General features: G+C 50.8%; 1 long non-coding RNA gene across 1 annotated transcript; it reads right to left on the bottom strand.

The window, feature by feature from the left end:
* Positions 1–1,610: 1,610 nt before the first annotated feature.
* On the bottom strand, positions 1,611–5,068 carry LOC122475703. Its single transcript, XR_006295285.1, has 2 exons — positions 4,837–5,068; positions 1,611–1,739 (listed from the first exon to the last, which is right to left on the bottom strand). It is a non-coding gene; the product is annotated as an uncharacterized LOC122475703 (long non-coding RNA).
* Between the last annotated feature and the right edge of the window lie 11,925 nt (positions 5,069–16,993).

Here is a 16,993-nt window from a genome sequence, read left to right as displayed (position 1 = left end):
GCTGTCAGCCCAGAGCCCGACGTGGGGCTCGAACCCACGAACCACGAGATCATGACCTGAGCCAAAGTGGGACACTTAACTGACTGAGCCACCCAGGCGCCCCAAAACATTTTTTAAAAAATAGGGGCGCCTGGGTTAAGCATCCCACTTTGGCTCAGGTCATGACATCACAGTTCGTGAGTTCGAGCCCCGTGTCGGGCTCTGTGCTGACAGCTCGGAGCCTGGAACCTGCTTCGGATTCTGTGTCTCCCTCTCTGTCCACCCCTCCCCTGCTCATGCCCTGTCTCTCTCTCTGTCAAAAATAAACATTAAAATTTTTTTTAATGTTTTTTTTTTAAATAAATAAATATGGAGTGTCTGGTTGGCTCAGTCAGAACATGTAACTTGACCTCAGGGTTGTGAGTTCAAGCCCCATTTTGGGCGTGGAACCTACTTATAAAATAGAATAAGATAACATAAAAAATTAAATAGTTCAGCAAGGGAACCTTTCTCCTGCCCCCGGAAGAAAAGTCCGGGTCTCTTTCCTTCCATAAAAGACAAATGGCCTTTCACACCCCACGATGACCCTGAGATTCAATCACAGTTTCGGCTTCTCCCCAGGCACTGACCCCTGACCTGGCGGGAGGTTCTCAGAGGCCTGGGACTCTTCTCAGACTGTTTCCCCTGCACACGTGCTGTGTTTTGAGGTCTCCCTCCTAACTTCGATCTTAACACCCCATTGCACACCATTTCATTCCACCCTTGCTCCAACCCTGTGACGTAGACATTACTGTCCACAGTCTCCAGGTGGGAAACTGAGGCACAGCTGAGTCACTTGCCAAAGGCCGCACAGTCACATACACGACGGGGCTAAGTTCCGGACATGCCTTTCATTGCCCGAACCCTACAGGCAGTGCTGGACAGGCAGACCGAGCGACAACCCCCATCACCTACCCTGGCAGCCGATGAAAGTTGGGTTCAGTCTTTTGTACAAAGGAAGGATTATCGCACCTCCGAGCAATCTTCTGGGGCGGGGGGGGGGGGAGGGGGAATGCTCTGTATCTTGGTTGTGGTATCAGAGTCACTGAGTTGCTCATTTTAAGTAGATGCTTTTGGGGGCGCCTGTGTGGCTCAGTCGGTTGAGCGTCCGACTTCGGCAAAAGGTCATGCCTCTGGACGGAGCGAGCCCCGGGTTTGCCCTCTTCTGACCTCTTCGTAGCCTGCAGGGTGGGGGGCCCGACCCGGTGACCCCCGGGGGTGAGACTGTGGTCCCCGCCACACTGCCTGGACCTGGCTGGTCCAGCCGGGAGCCCCAGACAGCGTGCCGACCCGTGTCCCCCTTCTTCTTCATCTGTAAAGTGGGGCTCACGGCACCTGTTCATGGAGCTCTTCCACGGACTGGTGGGTGTTTTTCCTCTCCAGTTTTCGTGACTTAGTAGATACCAAGGACTCAGATCGGTGCCCGGTACGCAGTTACTGGCGTGGGGCCACGGCAGCCAGACCCACGTGGCTTCGGAAAGTCTCCCCGACACCCGGTCATCACGGAGCCCTTCCGGCCCCCCACGTACCCCTCTCGGCGGCCTCCGTCCGTGTCAAACGTTTCAACCGTTACACTTGCTCATCAGATCGTCTGCATGTATTAACTTTATTACAATTGGAGTTAGATGCAGAATTAGTTCAATACCGCGTCTTAGGTTTCCGAAAATCTGTGTGGTACAGCGCGATGCAATTCTGTGGGAAAAACATTTAACTGTACGTGCCTAGAAGAGAAAAAAAAAAAAAAAAAAAGATCAAGAAGACAACCCCCCCAAAATGTAAAAACGTCACTCTCCAGCGGGTGGACTGACGGGGGATTTTTAATCTTTGGGGTTTTTCACAACAAGGCTTTCGATTCAGGTCATAGAAACAAATGAATGTTTTGATTTTTTTTTTTTAAGCTTATTCATTTGTGAGAGACAGTGAGTGAACGGGGGAGGGGCAGAGAGAGAGGGAGACCCAGAATCCAAAGCGGGCTCCAGGCTCCGAGCTGTCAGTGCGGAGCCCGACGCGGGGCTCGAACTCACAGACCGCGAGATCACGACCTGAGCTGAAGTCGGCCGCTCCACCGACTGAGCCCCCCAGGCGCCCCAACAATGAATGGTTTTAATATGGTTGGGGAGTCTCCGTGTTCCGGCCATGCTCTCCTCGTCCCTGCACTTGGTCCCCGGTATCCCAGTCTCTCCTGAGTTTTCCCCAAGGCAGGCCTGAGACACAAGACACTGGCGGGGGCAGAGGGCACCACGGTGGCTCCCTGCCGGGGCCTCCTTCACCTGCTGCCCCCCCCCACCGGGGCCCATTAGCACCTGCGGGGCTTCATCCCCAAGAGGCTCCTGGCCCTTAGTCTCAGAACGCTGCCTGACAGAGGGCTGTGGCCTCGGTGCCCGAGACAACTCCTTCCGGGCCTTGCACCCGGACACCGCCCGCTGGAGAGACATTTTTCTGCACTTCCAAAGCACCGTCGTCTTTTCCGACTGGGAGGTTGGGTTTTACAGAGGGAAAGGCCCACCTGGTCGAGGGTGGACCCCGAGGCGGGGGAATCGGTGAGCCCTCTGGCTGATGGAGAATAAGGGACAGCGCAAGAGGGGCGAGTCCCCACTGTGAGACCCCGACAAGCTCCAGGAGCTGAGGCAACGTCCCCCAGATGGGCCCTGAGTGCTGACGCTTACCGGCTCGCGCGATGAAAACTCTCGAAACGAAAAAGCGTCGATTTGCTCGTCCTTAATAGGGGCAAGAAGGAGCGAAGCAGGGGTGTCCGGGCCCCTCCTCCGCTCCCCGAGGGGTGGAGGGGTGGAGGCCCCCGGGGAGGGGCGAAGCCTGCGCCCAGCCTGGCCAAGGGTGTGCTGGGCCTGGGCAGTGGGAAGTCCAGAACGGAGTCCCCAGCAGAGTCCCCTTCACCTTAGAAGTCCCCGTCCTGAGTGACCCCCGAAAAGGTGGATTGAAACCCAGGACGTCGCCCGTGAGGGTGCAGTGAACCCACCGGCCCCTGGGTGCCCACGCAGGGTGATGCATGGGCACAGAGGGACCAGTGGCTGAGCCTGAACGTTCTCTCCACACCCCCTGCCGGTGCCCAACGGGACTAAGGGGCGGCACGGGGTCAACCTGGCACCTCTTCCGGGCCCGGACAGACGCCCGGACCCAGTTTGGTTGGGTTTGATTTTGAATGTTTATTTACTTATTTTGACAGAATCCCAAGCAGGCTCTGTGCTGACTGACGCGGGGCTCGAACTCAGGAACCGTGAGATCATGACCTGAGCCGAAATGGAGAGCCGGATGCTTCGACTGAGCCGCTCGGGCCCCGGGCCCCAGTTTTTAAACACCTTGGCTCCGTTGATATTCTGCCCCAGGTGCTCAGCTGAGGCATTTCAAGGGCAAGGAACCACCTGTCTTAAGAGTTTTCCCCCCTTGATCTATGGAGCCACCGGACTGAGAAAGCCATTTTACATCCCGAAGCCTGTAAGCACTTCCTTCTCCGTTTCGAAGAGAAAACCGTTTCGAGAAATGATTTCAGGGGTGCCTGGCTGGCTCAGTCGGTGGAGCATGTGACTCTTGGTCTTGGGGTTGTGAGTTCGAGCCCCACATTCGGTGTGGAGATTACTTAAAGATAAAATCTTAAAAAAAAAGAAGAAGAAGAGGAAGAAGAAAAGGAAGAAATGATTTTATAGAAAATCTTTAAAAAGACCTAAGTCATATGTTTAAATATAGCCTGTTCTTTGTCATTCTGAGAAACCGTCTCGGAATCACCATCTTGGAAAGAGCTCGTATTTAATGAAATGGAAAGCAAATAAATTAAGGGACTGAAATGAAATAAGGCTTCTCAACCTTGACACTATGAACATTTGGGGCTAGATAATTTTTGTAACGGAGCGGGGGCTGTTAACAGCATTCCTGGCCTCCACTCACTGATGCCAAGGGCATACGTACACTGCCTTTGGTGACAGTCACAAATGTCCCCTGGGGGGACAAAGCCACTGCATCAGATGACTGCAGCCGCGGTCAAAGCCTCAACTTCCCTGTGAATCAAATCATGAGCCACAATCACCCAGTTAAGCTGCTTCAGAATCCCTGACCCACAGAAACGGTGAACTCATAGACTCTACACGATAGGTAAAATACATAATACACACTTGATACAATGTATAACGTGCATAAAGTTCTTGGGGGTGTTTATTGTGCTGCCATAAATAATCAACTCAGGGGCGCCTGGGTGGCGCAGTCGGTGAAGCGTCCGACTTCAGCCAGGTCACGATCTCGCGGTCTGTGAGTTCGAGCCCCGCGTCAGGCTCTGGGCTGATGGCTCGGAGCCTGGAGCCTGTTTCCGATTCTGTGTCTCCCTCTCTCTCTGCCCCTCCCCCGTTCATGCTCTGTCTCTCTCTGTCCCCAAAATAAATAAACGTTGAAAAAAAAATTAAAAAAATAATAATAATCAACTCAGCAGGCATATGAGCTGTTCAGAGGAAAAGCAGCATCCTCACGTTTCTTCAGGTTCTCAGGAGGCACCTGACCCCAAACCGTTTAAGAACCCCGATCTGGGCCAGCCTCCCTGCCAGTGTAAAAATCCTTTGCACAACACGCCTGAGCGCTGGTCAGCCTCGCGGTGCTTGAATAGTCCACTGCCTCGTAAGGTCACTCCGTTCACCGTTAAAAAATGCGGCTGTACTGAACCGAGCCAAAGTCTGCTGCCTGAGCTCCCGGCCCTGAGGCTGACCAGTTTTTTTCAGGTTTCCTTACCAGTTCCTGGAGCCCTATCAAAACTTAGCTTCTCTGTGCCCTCCTCCCCCTCTCTCTCTTCTCCCTCCCCCCACCCCAACCCCTACTCACCTGTTGATCTGCCTTTCCTGGACTGTTTCCTTCAAGGCCCCTTTAGTGTCCGTTGAAATCCAACAGGATACTTCCCTTGGCTCCTCTGAAACAGGTCCGGCCCCACTACTTCCAAAGCCGGCCACCGTGGCTCGGAAACAAAACAGACGCAGAAGGAGAAAGCACAGGGCAACGAACCTCTTCCCAGAACGCGCGCAACCAGGTGGACGCGGGATTTTCATTGGCCGAGAGCTCGTGCAGTAGGAGGTGCCTGCTGGCGCTCATTGGCTCAGGTGGCACGGCCCGGCCCACTCTCACTGGCTAACTGCACGGCCCGCTCTCATTGGCTCACCGCACGACCCGCTCTCATTGGCTCAGGTGGCACCGCTCAGCCCGCTCTCATTGGCTCAGGTGGCACCGCTCAGCCCGCTCTCATTGGCTCACCGTGCCCGCCTGGTGGGCACTCTCCGAGCAGGGAAAGGAATGTTACGACAAAAATACTGTGCAAGTTGGGGGGGGGGGGGGGGGGCTGTGATTTAAAAGAAAAACGTTTCTTTCTTTTTTTTTTTTTAACGTTTATTTATCGAGAGACAGAGGGACACAGAGCGTGAGCAGGGGAGGGGTAGAGATAGGGGGAGACACAGGATCTGAAGTAGGATCTAGGCTCTGAGCTGTCAGCACAGAGCTCGACATGGGGCTGGAACTCAGGAACCATGAGATCATGACCTGAGCTGAAGTGGGACGCTTAAGGACTGAGCCACCCAGGCGCCCCGATGTTTATTTTTGAGAGAGAGAGGCTGCGAGCAGGGGGGGGGGGGGGGGGGGGGCGCGGGCAGATGATCCGGAGCAGGGTCTGCAGTGACAGCAGTGAGCTGGATGTGGGGCTCTAACTCATGAATCATGAGATCGTGACCTGAGCCAAAGTCAGATGCTCAACCTACTGAGCCACGCAGGTGCCCCCATAACAATTACTTGCCGATGCCTCGTGCTCTTTGGCCACCTCTGATAAACTTGATAAACCATCAAAAACAGTGGGTGTGCCTGCCTGTGTGTTTCTCCATTGCAGACTGAGATCCCAGCAGTCAGGACCCATGTTCTGTTTATCTTTATTCTTCGGGCCTCCATGTACGGTTAATGAGTTTGTACACTGCACAAGGGGGATGCCCAACCAGGGGGATGAATGAGGGCTGAAATCCAGCCTGCTCTTCCCTAATCAAGCTCCACGACTGGGGGTTGTGTCTACCCAGAGGAGTGTACTTCTTCTATTTTATCTGACCTATAAGTTCTCCTCATTCCCCAATAGTGCTCTGTGACTCCTCATCTCCTGCACATCGTGGGATCCCAATAAATGTTTGCTGAAACAGGGAATAAATCAAGGAAAGAATCAACGGACGGGGCGCCTGGGTGGCTCTGTCGGTTAAGCATCTGACTTCGGCCCAGGTCACTGTCTCGAAGTTCATGAGCGCATTGGGCTCGCTTCTGTCAGCATAGAGACCGCTTCAGATCCTCTGTCCCCCCCATCTCTCCCCCTCCCCCACTTGCCCTCTGTCTCTCAAAAATAAATAAACATTAAAGGAGGAGGAGGAGGAGGAGGAGGAGGAGGAGGAGGAGGAGGAGAAAATACAACATGAGAACAGAGGACGAGAGGGGAATAAAAAGCCAGAGCTAGCGGCAGCCCGGGTGGCTCAGCTGGTGGAGCATGAGACTCCTGATCTCGGGGTCATGTGTTCAAGCCCCACGTTGTGCAGAGAGCTTACGTTAAAGAAATTAAAATTGTTTTAATTAAAAAAATAGCCAGGGTGCCTGGCTGGCAGTGGAGCATGCGACTTTTTTTTTTTTTTCTTAATCTTTACTTATTTTGAGAGAGAGACAGAGTGTGAGCAGGGGAGAAACTGAGGGGAGGGAGACACAGAATCAGAAGCAGGCTCCAGGCCCCGAGCTGTCAGCAGAGAGCCCGACGCGGGGTTCGAACTCATGAACCGTGAGTTCATGACCTGAGCCAAAGTCGGACGCTTAACCGACTGAGCCACCCAGGTGCCCCTATCATGCGACTCTTGATCGCATTCAGGGTTGTGAGTTCGAGCCCCATGTTGGGTGTAGAGATCACTTACAAATAAAATCTTAAAAAAAAAAAAAAAGCCAAGAACTAAATATAGACAAAAATCCATATACCTCGTTGGGGAAGAAATTATGCTTTAGAAGAGGAATTCGAATAATGCAGGAAGAAATGAATAACTTTGAGAGGACAAAAATGCTGGTGGTCAACGGAGATGCAACGTGGTTCCTGGACACAGAGGCCCAAGGAAAGGATTAGAGCTAAAGGGCTAAGGTCACAGGAAGAAGACAAGTTCCAGGGCCGGGGGTGGGAGCCAGGGAATGCACAAATAGTTATTAAATACCCATGTGTTTGCTCATGCATGTGACACCATAAAGCCGAGAACGCTTGTAACCAAAGAACCAGGTAGGTCTCCTCTCTGGAAGTGCTCCGGAGAGCACTCTGTCCTGCACATAAGATCCATGCAATAAATATGGGTGGGATCAAGCAGGGCCAATACATGATCAAGGAGCCAACACAGCATGAGCGGGGGCAGGGCAGAGAGGGGGACAGAATCCGAAGCAGCTCCAGGCTCCGAGCCATCAGCACAGAGCCCAGTGCGCGGCTCGAACCCACGAACCAAGAGATCATGATCTGAGCTGAAGTCGGGTGCTCAATCGGCTGAGCCACCCAGGAGCCCCTTAGTATTATTTTTTTTAATGTTTATTTTTAAAAAATTTTTTTTTTCCATCGTTTATTTATTTTTGGGACAGAGAGAGACAGAGCATGAACGGGGGAGGGGCAGAGAGAGAGGCAGACACAGAATCGGAAACAGGCTTCAGGCTTCGAGCCATCAGCCCAGAGCCTGACGCGGGGCTCGAACTCACGGACCGCGAGATCGTGACCTGGCTGAAGTCGGACGCTTAACCGACTGCGCCACCCAGGCGCCCCTAATGTTTATTTTTTAGAGAGAGAGACAGAGAGAGACATAGCAGGAGCGGGGGAGGGGCAGAGGGAGAGGGAGACCCAGAATCCGAAGCAGGCTCCAGGCTCCGAGCTGTCGGCACACAGCCCAACGCCGGGCTCGAACTCATGGACTGTGAGATCGTGACCTGAGCCGAAATTGGACGCTCAACCGACTGAGCCACTCAAGTGCCCCTATATTTTTAAATTAATCAATGAGCACCGTGAAGAAGCTTTACTAGAAGAGAGACTTTGCAAAGCTTATGCTCCTTCTGTTGACAGACCGGAGCCATTCCAGCCACGCTGGGACGAGGAACATAAGTTTACTGGCTGTGGGATCCCAGAAAGTTCTGTAAACTCTTGGTACGTTAGTGAAACGAGGGATAATAACACCGCTGCTCTTGATGGGTTATACGAATTAAGCGAGAAAAGCGTAGGTAGCGTGAGCTAGTGACTAATGCGTAGCGGGTAATCTGTAAATGGTAACGGCTGGTGATTATATAAATGCAAAATAACCATTTCCACAGGCGCACAGAGAGTCTAAGGCTTAAAATCAAATGGGCCAGAAAAGAAGGAAACAAAATAACCAACAACTACCAAATAACAACGAAATAACCAAAGCGAGCTACTAGTAACATTTTGGTACATTTCTTTCTGGTCTGGTTTTTTTTTTTTTTTATGTTTATTTTTTTATTTTGAGAGAGACAGAGCACGCACGCATGCTCGAGTAGGGGAGGAGCAGACAGAGGGACAGAGGATCTGAAGCGGGCTCCGTGCTGACAGCACAGAGCCCAACATGAGGCTCGAACTCATGAACCGTGAGATCATGGTCTGAGCCAAAGTTGGCCGCTCAACCAACTGAGCCACCCAGGCGCTCCAGTTAGCAGTTTTTATGTTCCTTTTTAAATTTTTTTAATGTTTATTTATTTTTGAGAGAGACAGACAGACAGACTGCAAGAGGGGAGGGGCAGAGAGAGAGGGAGACCCAGAATCCGAAGCAGGCTCCAGGCTCCGAGCTGTCAGCACGGAGCCCGACGCGGGGCTCGAAACCGCAAACCGTGAGATCATGACCTGAGCCGAAGTCGGGCGCTTAAGCAGGCGCCCCTCTGGAAGGAATTCCTTAAAATCCACCTTTGATTCATTCTACAATATGTTTGGAGGTCTGTCCACGTACAGTCTCTGAGCTCTTTCTGTCATCTAGCCCTTGGGTCCTGCAGAAACGCCCATGTTGTTGGGGACTGAAGTGACCGTCTGCTCGGGCACTGTTCCTCTCCACCCTGTTCTGTGATCTGCAGGCCCGTGGGCACCGTCTGATTCACCTTTGCTCTCTTGGCTCCAAGCAAGTACCTGGCGTCGGGGCGGGACCCAGGACGTGCTGGCCGAATGTGTGACCGAGCGGGGATGCGGGTCTCAAAGACCAAGGAGGTCATTTTTTTTTTAATTTTTTTTTTAACGTTTATTTATTTTTGAGACAGAGAGAGACAGAGCATGAACGGGGGGAGGGGCAGAGAGAGAGGGAGACACAGAATCGGAAGCAGGCTCCAGGCTCTGAGCCATCAGCCCAGAGCCCGACATGGGGCTCGAACTCACAGACCGTGAGATCGTGACCTGAGCTGAAGTCAGAGGCTTAACCGACTGAGCCACCCAGGCGCCCCCCAAGGAGATCATTTTAACACCATTCGGCCAGCCTTGTTCTGAAGTGGACAGCTTCTCTCTTCTATTTTTGCTTGCGCACACACAGCAAAACTGAATCATGCCCAGATTATGCCATTCATTTCTACATGACCTTGGCTCATTTCCCCAGAGGGACGTTTTGGGTGCTAGACAGGTGCACACTAGGGATCAGATGGCCTGGTTAGGCATCCTAGGCCAACACTTACAGCCCATGCCCTTTCAAACCTCTTTGCCTTTTTTTTTTTTTTTTAATTTTTTTTCAACATTTTTATTTATTTTTGGGACAGAGAGAGACAGAGCATGAACGGGGGAGGGGCAGAGAGAGAGGGAGACACAGAATCGGAAACAGGCTCCAGGCTCCGAGCCATCAGCCCAGAGCCTGACGCGGGGCTCGAACTCCCGGACCATGAGATCGTGACCTGAGCTGAAGTCGGACGCTTAACTGACTGCGCCACCCAGGCGCCCCATCAAACCTCTTTGCCTCATACCGGAGTCCACATCCCACCTGCAGGGCCTAGAGAAGCCCCCTTTTCAGTTTCGACTCCAGCATCACCCCCTCCGAAGCCTTTCCCGACCCTAACTACGCCCCCCACCCCACACGGTGGGCATTGCGTCCTGTGTTTGCACATTCTGTTTGCTCCCGTCCCGCTCACTGGATGGGAAGCTTCCAGCAGACACGGCCTTTTCTGTCCTCCGTGCCTTGTACTTAGGACGCGCGCCATAAATGTGCCTTGAATGAAAACGGATGTGATCTGGGGCAAGTTACTTGACTTTTCTGGGCCTTGGCTCGTCCAGCTACAAAGTGGTGATAGTGACACGTGGGATGTGAGTGTCCTCCCTGAAAATGTATATTCGCTCATTCAACGTGAGGGCTTCCTTATGTCGTGCCCGCGTCATCCAGATCCAAAAATCACTGTCTTCCCTTCAGTCATATTTACTGAGGGGATAAGCATGTCAGGCAATCACCCAGAACCGATGAGGCCACCCAGGAGTCCTGCACGTTGGGTGATACCACCAGCCGGTCACTTAAGAGCATGCGAGACGCTCTAAGTATCTTACTTTTCTATTTTCCATTTCAATCCAACCAAGTAGGTTGAATTATAACCATCATTTAATACAAGGAAATGAGGCCTAGCGAGGTAAAGTCACCTGTCCGAGGTGTGGGAGTCGGTTACACTGAGGGCCCTCAATGAACTGTGCGTCCCAGGATGTACTCCCCTCGTCCGGCATCTGAGCTGACCCGTGGCTCGCCTTAACGAAGAGGATGTGGGCAGAAGCGACGCTGGGCCAGTCCCAGCCTCCCGGTAGCTTCTGCTGTTGTGTTCTTGGAAGCACTGAGGCACCAGTAAGAAATCTGGTGCTTCTGGGGCGCCTGGGGGGGGGGGGGGCTCCGTCGGTTAAGCGTCAGACTTCGGCTCAGGTCATCCTCTCACGGTTCGCGAGTTCGAGCCCCGCGTCGGGCTCTGTGCTGACAGCTCGGAGCCTGGAGCCTGCCTCGGATTCTGTGTCCACCTCTCTCTCTGCCCCTCCCCAGCTCCTGCTCTGTCTCTCTCTTGTTCTCTCTCTCAAAAGCAAACATTAAAAAAAGAATCTTTTTTTTTTTTCAAAGAAATCTGCCTCCTGCTGGAGAGGCCCAGTGTGGAGACAACCTGGAGGGGGAGAGGCCCTGAGCCTGAGCCTGCCTGGGAAGAGGGTGGGGGTCTCATAATTTGATAATCCAATGTACCGCAACATGATTTTACTTAACTCTACTAGAAACATCGACCAGAGAGCCTCAGCTATGAATTACAAGAAAACCCAGATGTAGGATCCTCATGCTACTAGATCAGTGAGCTGAGGACCACCCAGCGCCCCTGCTGATGTGACAGCACGTGTATCTTCCTGGGGGGCAGCAAATAACGGATACGGTCAGTGTTTACTCAGGAAGAACAGAATTATCCAAAAGCCAAGCGGAGACCTGACACATTCCGGGAAAGGTGATCTCAACAGAAACAAAGTCATGTTTACTGGAGTTGTTGTCTTTTTTTGTTTTGCTCACTGATCGAGGGTGTCCTTGCACGCCGGGGACACATACGTGACCTGAAGGGATAGTCCTTCTGGGTTAGAATCCAAAAGCCACTGGGTTGAGCCGTCCAGTCCTTCCGGTTTGGAAGCTGTGGTGACAAGAAACTCCTCCTTGGGTCGCTGTGGTCTCGTGGGCTCCCCTCGTGGATGTCCCCCCGATTCCTGTAGAAAATTCTGGACAATGACAGTGTGTTCGTGTGTGTGGAGGGAGTAGGTCTTTCCACTTTCCCTCCCTATGGGATAACCTATCATAACGTCTTCATAGTCTGTTACACGAGGTACCTGGTGGAAGAGATTGTGTTATTCCACGTTATTCCTTCGAGGAAGTGTTGTTTTTCCTTAGTCCGGGCTCCGTGTCACAGACTGAGAAACAGAGACCTTCATAAGTCCCCTGGGGTCCACTGAGCATAGTGTTTAGAAGTCGTGTCTCAGAAACACGGCAAACACCATGTGGCTCCTTCTGGGTACAATTTAGGGGAAGGGGACACAGGAGAGGGGGCAGGGGGCTGGTCTGCGTGCTGGGATGTGGGCCCGCTGTCTTACCTGTGTGGCCTCACGCAGAGCTCACTTCAGCCCTGGGAAATGGCTTCAACGATCCCTTCTCTGTTGTGTTTCATTTTGTTTGAACCAAACAACACTTGGGGTGCCTGGGGGGCTCTGTCGGTTGAGGGTCCGACTCTTGATTTCGGCTCAGGTCATGATCCCAGGGTCGTGGGATCGAGCCCTGAGTTGGGCTCTGCGCTGAGCCCGGAGCCTGCTTGGGATTCTCTCTCTCTCCTTCCCTCTGCGCCTGCCCCATTCACGCTCTCCGGTGAAATAAACTTAAAAAATAATAGTCAAATAAAGTTGCCCGGCAGAGTGTCTTTGACTTTGCATTTCCATTAAGTGGCTTAGAAAAGCATTCCGTAAAAAGTGACCACCAAAGATTTTCAATGGCAAAAAAAGCCAAAAAGTCCAAAATTAAGGTTTTTCTTCTAACAGCCTTATTGAGATAGAATTCGTATACAAGTCGCCTGTTTACGAGGTACAATTTTAAACAGTTCAATGGTTTTTGGTAGAGTTGTGCCAACATCACTACAATTTTAGACCCTCCCCGTCACTCCCAGAAGAAACCGTATTCCCTTTACCAGTTATTCTCAGTTCTACCTCCCCACCCCCGCCCAGCACCCATCCCATCAATGATCTGCTGTCTCCGTAGATTTACTTATTCTGGACATTTCTTATAAATGGAGTCATACAGGGACTCCTGGGTGGCTCAGTCCGTTAAGTGTCTGACTCTTGGTTTCGGCTCGGGTCACGATCTTGCGGTTTGTTGAGTTCGAGCCCCGTATCGGGCTCTCTGCTGTCAGCACAGAACCCGCTTTGGATCCTCTGTCCCTCTCTCTCTCGGCCCCTCCCCCACCCGTTCTCAATCAAAAATACCTAAATAAATTTAATATAAATAAATATATGGAGTCGTGCAATACGTGGTCTTTTGTGACTGCCTTCTTTCACTTAGCATGTTTTTAAGGTTCGGCTATGTTGTAGTACGTATTAGTACTGAATTTCTGAATAATATTCATTATACGGACACAGCTTTTAAAAATAGCTGCTTTTATTATAAAATAAGAATTTCACTGTAGAAAAGTGATAACAGATATAAAGAAAATAAAAATCACCCATAATTCCACCATCCAGGGATAACCACCATTGGACACCTGTTGTTCTGGATTTTAGTTTATGCATATATATTTGTAAATGGAATCATACTGCGTGCACTGTTTCTGCAACACGGTTTTTTTTTATCGTTGTAAAGTGTGCATAATCTACACTTTACCATTGTAACTTTTTAATTTGTTTTTTAAAAATGCTTATTTATTTACTTTTGAGAGACAGAGCATAAGCAAGGGGGATGGGGCAGAGAGAGAGAGAGAGAGAGAGAGAGAGAGAGAGAGAATCCCAAGCAGGCTCTACGTCATCAGCGCAGAGCCCGACATGGGGCTCGAACTCACGAACTGTGAGATCAAGACCCAAGCCGAAACCATCGACTGAGCCACCTGGGCGCCCATAAAGATTTTAAGTAATCTCTATGCCGAACGTGGGGTTCGAACTCACAACCCCCGAGACCAAGAGTCGCACATTCCACGGACTGAGCCCCCACTTGAACCACTTTTAGGCGCACGGCTCAGTGGCGTTCCGCACATTCACACTGCCCTGCGACCGTCACCACCGCCATCCACCTCCAGAACGTTCTCATCGTTCCAAACTCAGTACCCGCTGCACGCCAACCCCGATTCCTCCCTCCCCCTGGTAACCACTGTTCTCCCTCCTGTCTCTGTGAACGTGTCGACTCTAGGTACTTCGTAGAAGGAAATCCTCCAATATTTGTCTTTTCGCAACTGGCTTATTTTACGCAGCATAATGTCTTCAAAGTTCATCCCCGTGGTAGCATACTTGAGAACTTCTCTGCTTGTGGAGATCGATATTCCATTTTGTGTCCACACCACGTTGTTTATCCACTCGCCATCGACGGACCGTTGGCTCGCTTCTGCCTCCGGACTACTGTCTTGACTACTGTGAACAGAGCCGCTACGAACACGGCGTACAAGTACCTCCGGTCTTTTGGGGGTACGCCCAGGCGTGGAACTGCAGGATCATACGGAAATTGTGTGTGTAATCTTTTAAGCAACGACCACAGAAGCCGCGCCATTGTACATTCCCCTCCGCCGCGGACAGGAGTTCGAATTTCTCCACGACTTTGCCAGCGCGTTTTATCTTTTTGGTCCTAGTCACCCTGGGGGGTGTGGAGGGGTATCTCATTGTGATTTTGACTAGGCAGTTGAGCATCTTTTCATGTGCTTATTGGTCTGTTATATCTCTTTTTGGATCCTTTGCCAGTTTGGAATTGGGTTGTCATTTTATTATCAAGCTGTAAGGCTTCTTTATACATAGTTTGGATATACGATTTGCAATTATTATCTGCCACTCGGAGGATTGTCTTTTTGTATTCTTGATCCTGCCTTTTTTTAAGTTTTTATTTATTTATTGGCGGGGGAGGGGCAGAGAGAGAAGGCGAGAGACAGAATCCCAAGCAGGCTCTGCACTGTCAGAGCAGAGCCCAATGTGGGGCTCGATCCCAGGAATCATGAGACCATGACCTGAGCCGCAATCAAGAGTCGGACGCTCAACTCACTGAGCCCCTCGGGTGCCCCGCGATAGTGCCCTCTGATGCATACGAGTTTACACGGCAATCACTCAGTGTTTGATAAATGGGTGATGGGACTGGAAAGACTCAAACCCGGTATGTCTAAAACGTAGCTCTATTGACTTTTCTTGTGTTGTATTTTTACCCAGAGTTTTTGATGAGTTTAGTGTCCTTGTCCGAATGTTAGTTTTTCTGTTTCTAATGGAGGCAATGACAGCCTTGTGATGGGTGTGTTACCGTCACACCCCCGGGGGAGAAACTGAGGCAGGGAGAGAGTGGACCAGACTCCTGATTCCCTCACCTGGATGTTGTCCTTGAGCAACTTTCCAGCCGATGACTACAAACTCTCTTTCATAAATATCCAATACAGAAGCTCACTGAGAATAATAGTTTAGTGCCTTGCTTGTGGTCACGCAGCTAATACGGGTAAATCTGGGACTGGGATATAGCTTCAGGCTTCAGACTATGAGGAGACTCATTTACGGCTTTTGTTTAAAATGCAGATTATGGGGCGCCTGGGTGGCGCAGTCGGTTAAGCGTCCGACCTCAGCCAGGTCACGATCTCGCGGTCCGTGAGTTCGAGCCCCACGTCGGGCTCTGGGCTGATAGCTCAGAGCCTGGAGCCTGCTTCCGATTCTGTGTCTCCCTCTCTCTCTGCCCCTCCCCCGTTCATGCTCTGTCTCTCTCTGTCCCAAAAATAAAAAAAATAATAAAATAAAATAAAAAATAAAATGCAGATTATGGGGCGCCTGGGTGGCTCGGTCGGTTGAGCTTCCGACTTCGGCTCAGGTCATGATCCCACGGTCTGTGAGTTCAAGCCCCGCGTCGGGCTCTGTGCTGACGGCTCGGAGCCTGGAGCCTGCTTCGGATTCTGTGTCTCCCTCTCTCTCTGAACCTCCCCCGTTCATGCTCTCTGTCTCTCTCTGTCTCAAAAATAAATAAACATTTAAAAAAATTAAAAAAAAATAAAATGCAGATTATCAGCTCTATATAGAAAACCTGAAAGACTCCACCAAAAAACTTCTGGAACTGATAAATGAATTGAGTAAAATCGCAGGATAGAAAATCAATGTGCAGAAATCGGTTGCATTTCTATACACCGATAATGAAGCAGCAGGAAGAGAAAATAAGGAAACAATCCCACTTACAACTGCACCAAAAAGAATAAGATACCTAGGAATAAACCTAACCAAAGAGGGGAAAGACCTGTACTCTGAAAACTGTAAAATACGGATATGTCTCGGGGCGCCTGGGGGGCTCAGTCGGTTAAGCGTCCGACTTCCCCTCAGGTCCTGATCTCACGGCTCGTGAGTTCGAGCCCCACGTTGGGGGGGCTCTGCTCCTAACCCACTCGCATTCTGTCTCTGTCTCTCTCAAAAGTAAATACACATTAAAAATTTTTTTTAGGGGCGCCTGGGTGGCACAGTCGGTTAAGCGTCCGACTTCAGCCAGGTCACGATCTCGCGGCCCGTGAGTTTGAGCCCCGCGTCAGGCTCTGGGCTGACGGCTCGGAGCCTGGAGCCTGTTTCCGATTCTGTGTCTCCCTCTCTCTCTGCCCCTCCCCCGTTCATGCTGTCTCTCTCTGTCCCAAAAATAAATAAATGTTGAAAAAAAAAATTAAAAAAAATTTTTTTTTAAATAAATAAAATACAGATATGTCTTTATTGAAAACACAAAGAAACAGACTTTCCATGCTCATGGAAGAACAAATGTTGTTAAAATGTCTATACGTCCCAAAGCAATCTACACATTTCATGCTACCACGAAAATACCAGCAGCATTTTTCACAGAGCTAGAACTAACAATCCTGAACCTCGTGTGGAACCACAAAAGCCAAAGTAATGTAGGGAAAGAAGAGGAAAGCAGGAGGCATCACGATTTGGGACTTCGAGCTGTGTTACAAGGCTGTAGTCATCGAAACTGTATGGTACCGACACAAAAACAGACACAAGGAACAGGACAGAAAACCCAGAAGTAGACCCGCAACTATATGGTCAACTAATCTTCGACACAGCAGAGAAGAATATCCAGTGGGAAAAAGACCGACTCTTCAGCAAATGGTGCTGGGAAAACTGGACAGCGACACGCAGAAGAATGGATGTGGACCCAGTTTCTCACCCCACATACAAAAATAAATTCACAAGGGACTGAAGACCTAAACGTGAGACCCGAAACCATAACATCCTACCAGAGGACACAGGCAGTAATGTCTCTGCCGTCGGCTGTAGCAACGTTTTTCTAGATGTTTCCTGAAGCAA

Source organism: Prionailurus bengalensis, chromosome E4 (genome assembly GCF_016509475.1).
Source record: "Prionailurus bengalensis isolate Pbe53 chromosome E4, Fcat_Pben_1.1_paternal_pri, whole genome shotgun sequence".
Lineage (NCBI taxonomy): Eukaryota > Metazoa > Chordata > Mammalia > Carnivora > Felidae > Prionailurus > Prionailurus bengalensis.
Note: the sequence above shows the minus strand (reverse complement) of the source record. Positions and strands in the feature narration are given on the sequence as shown.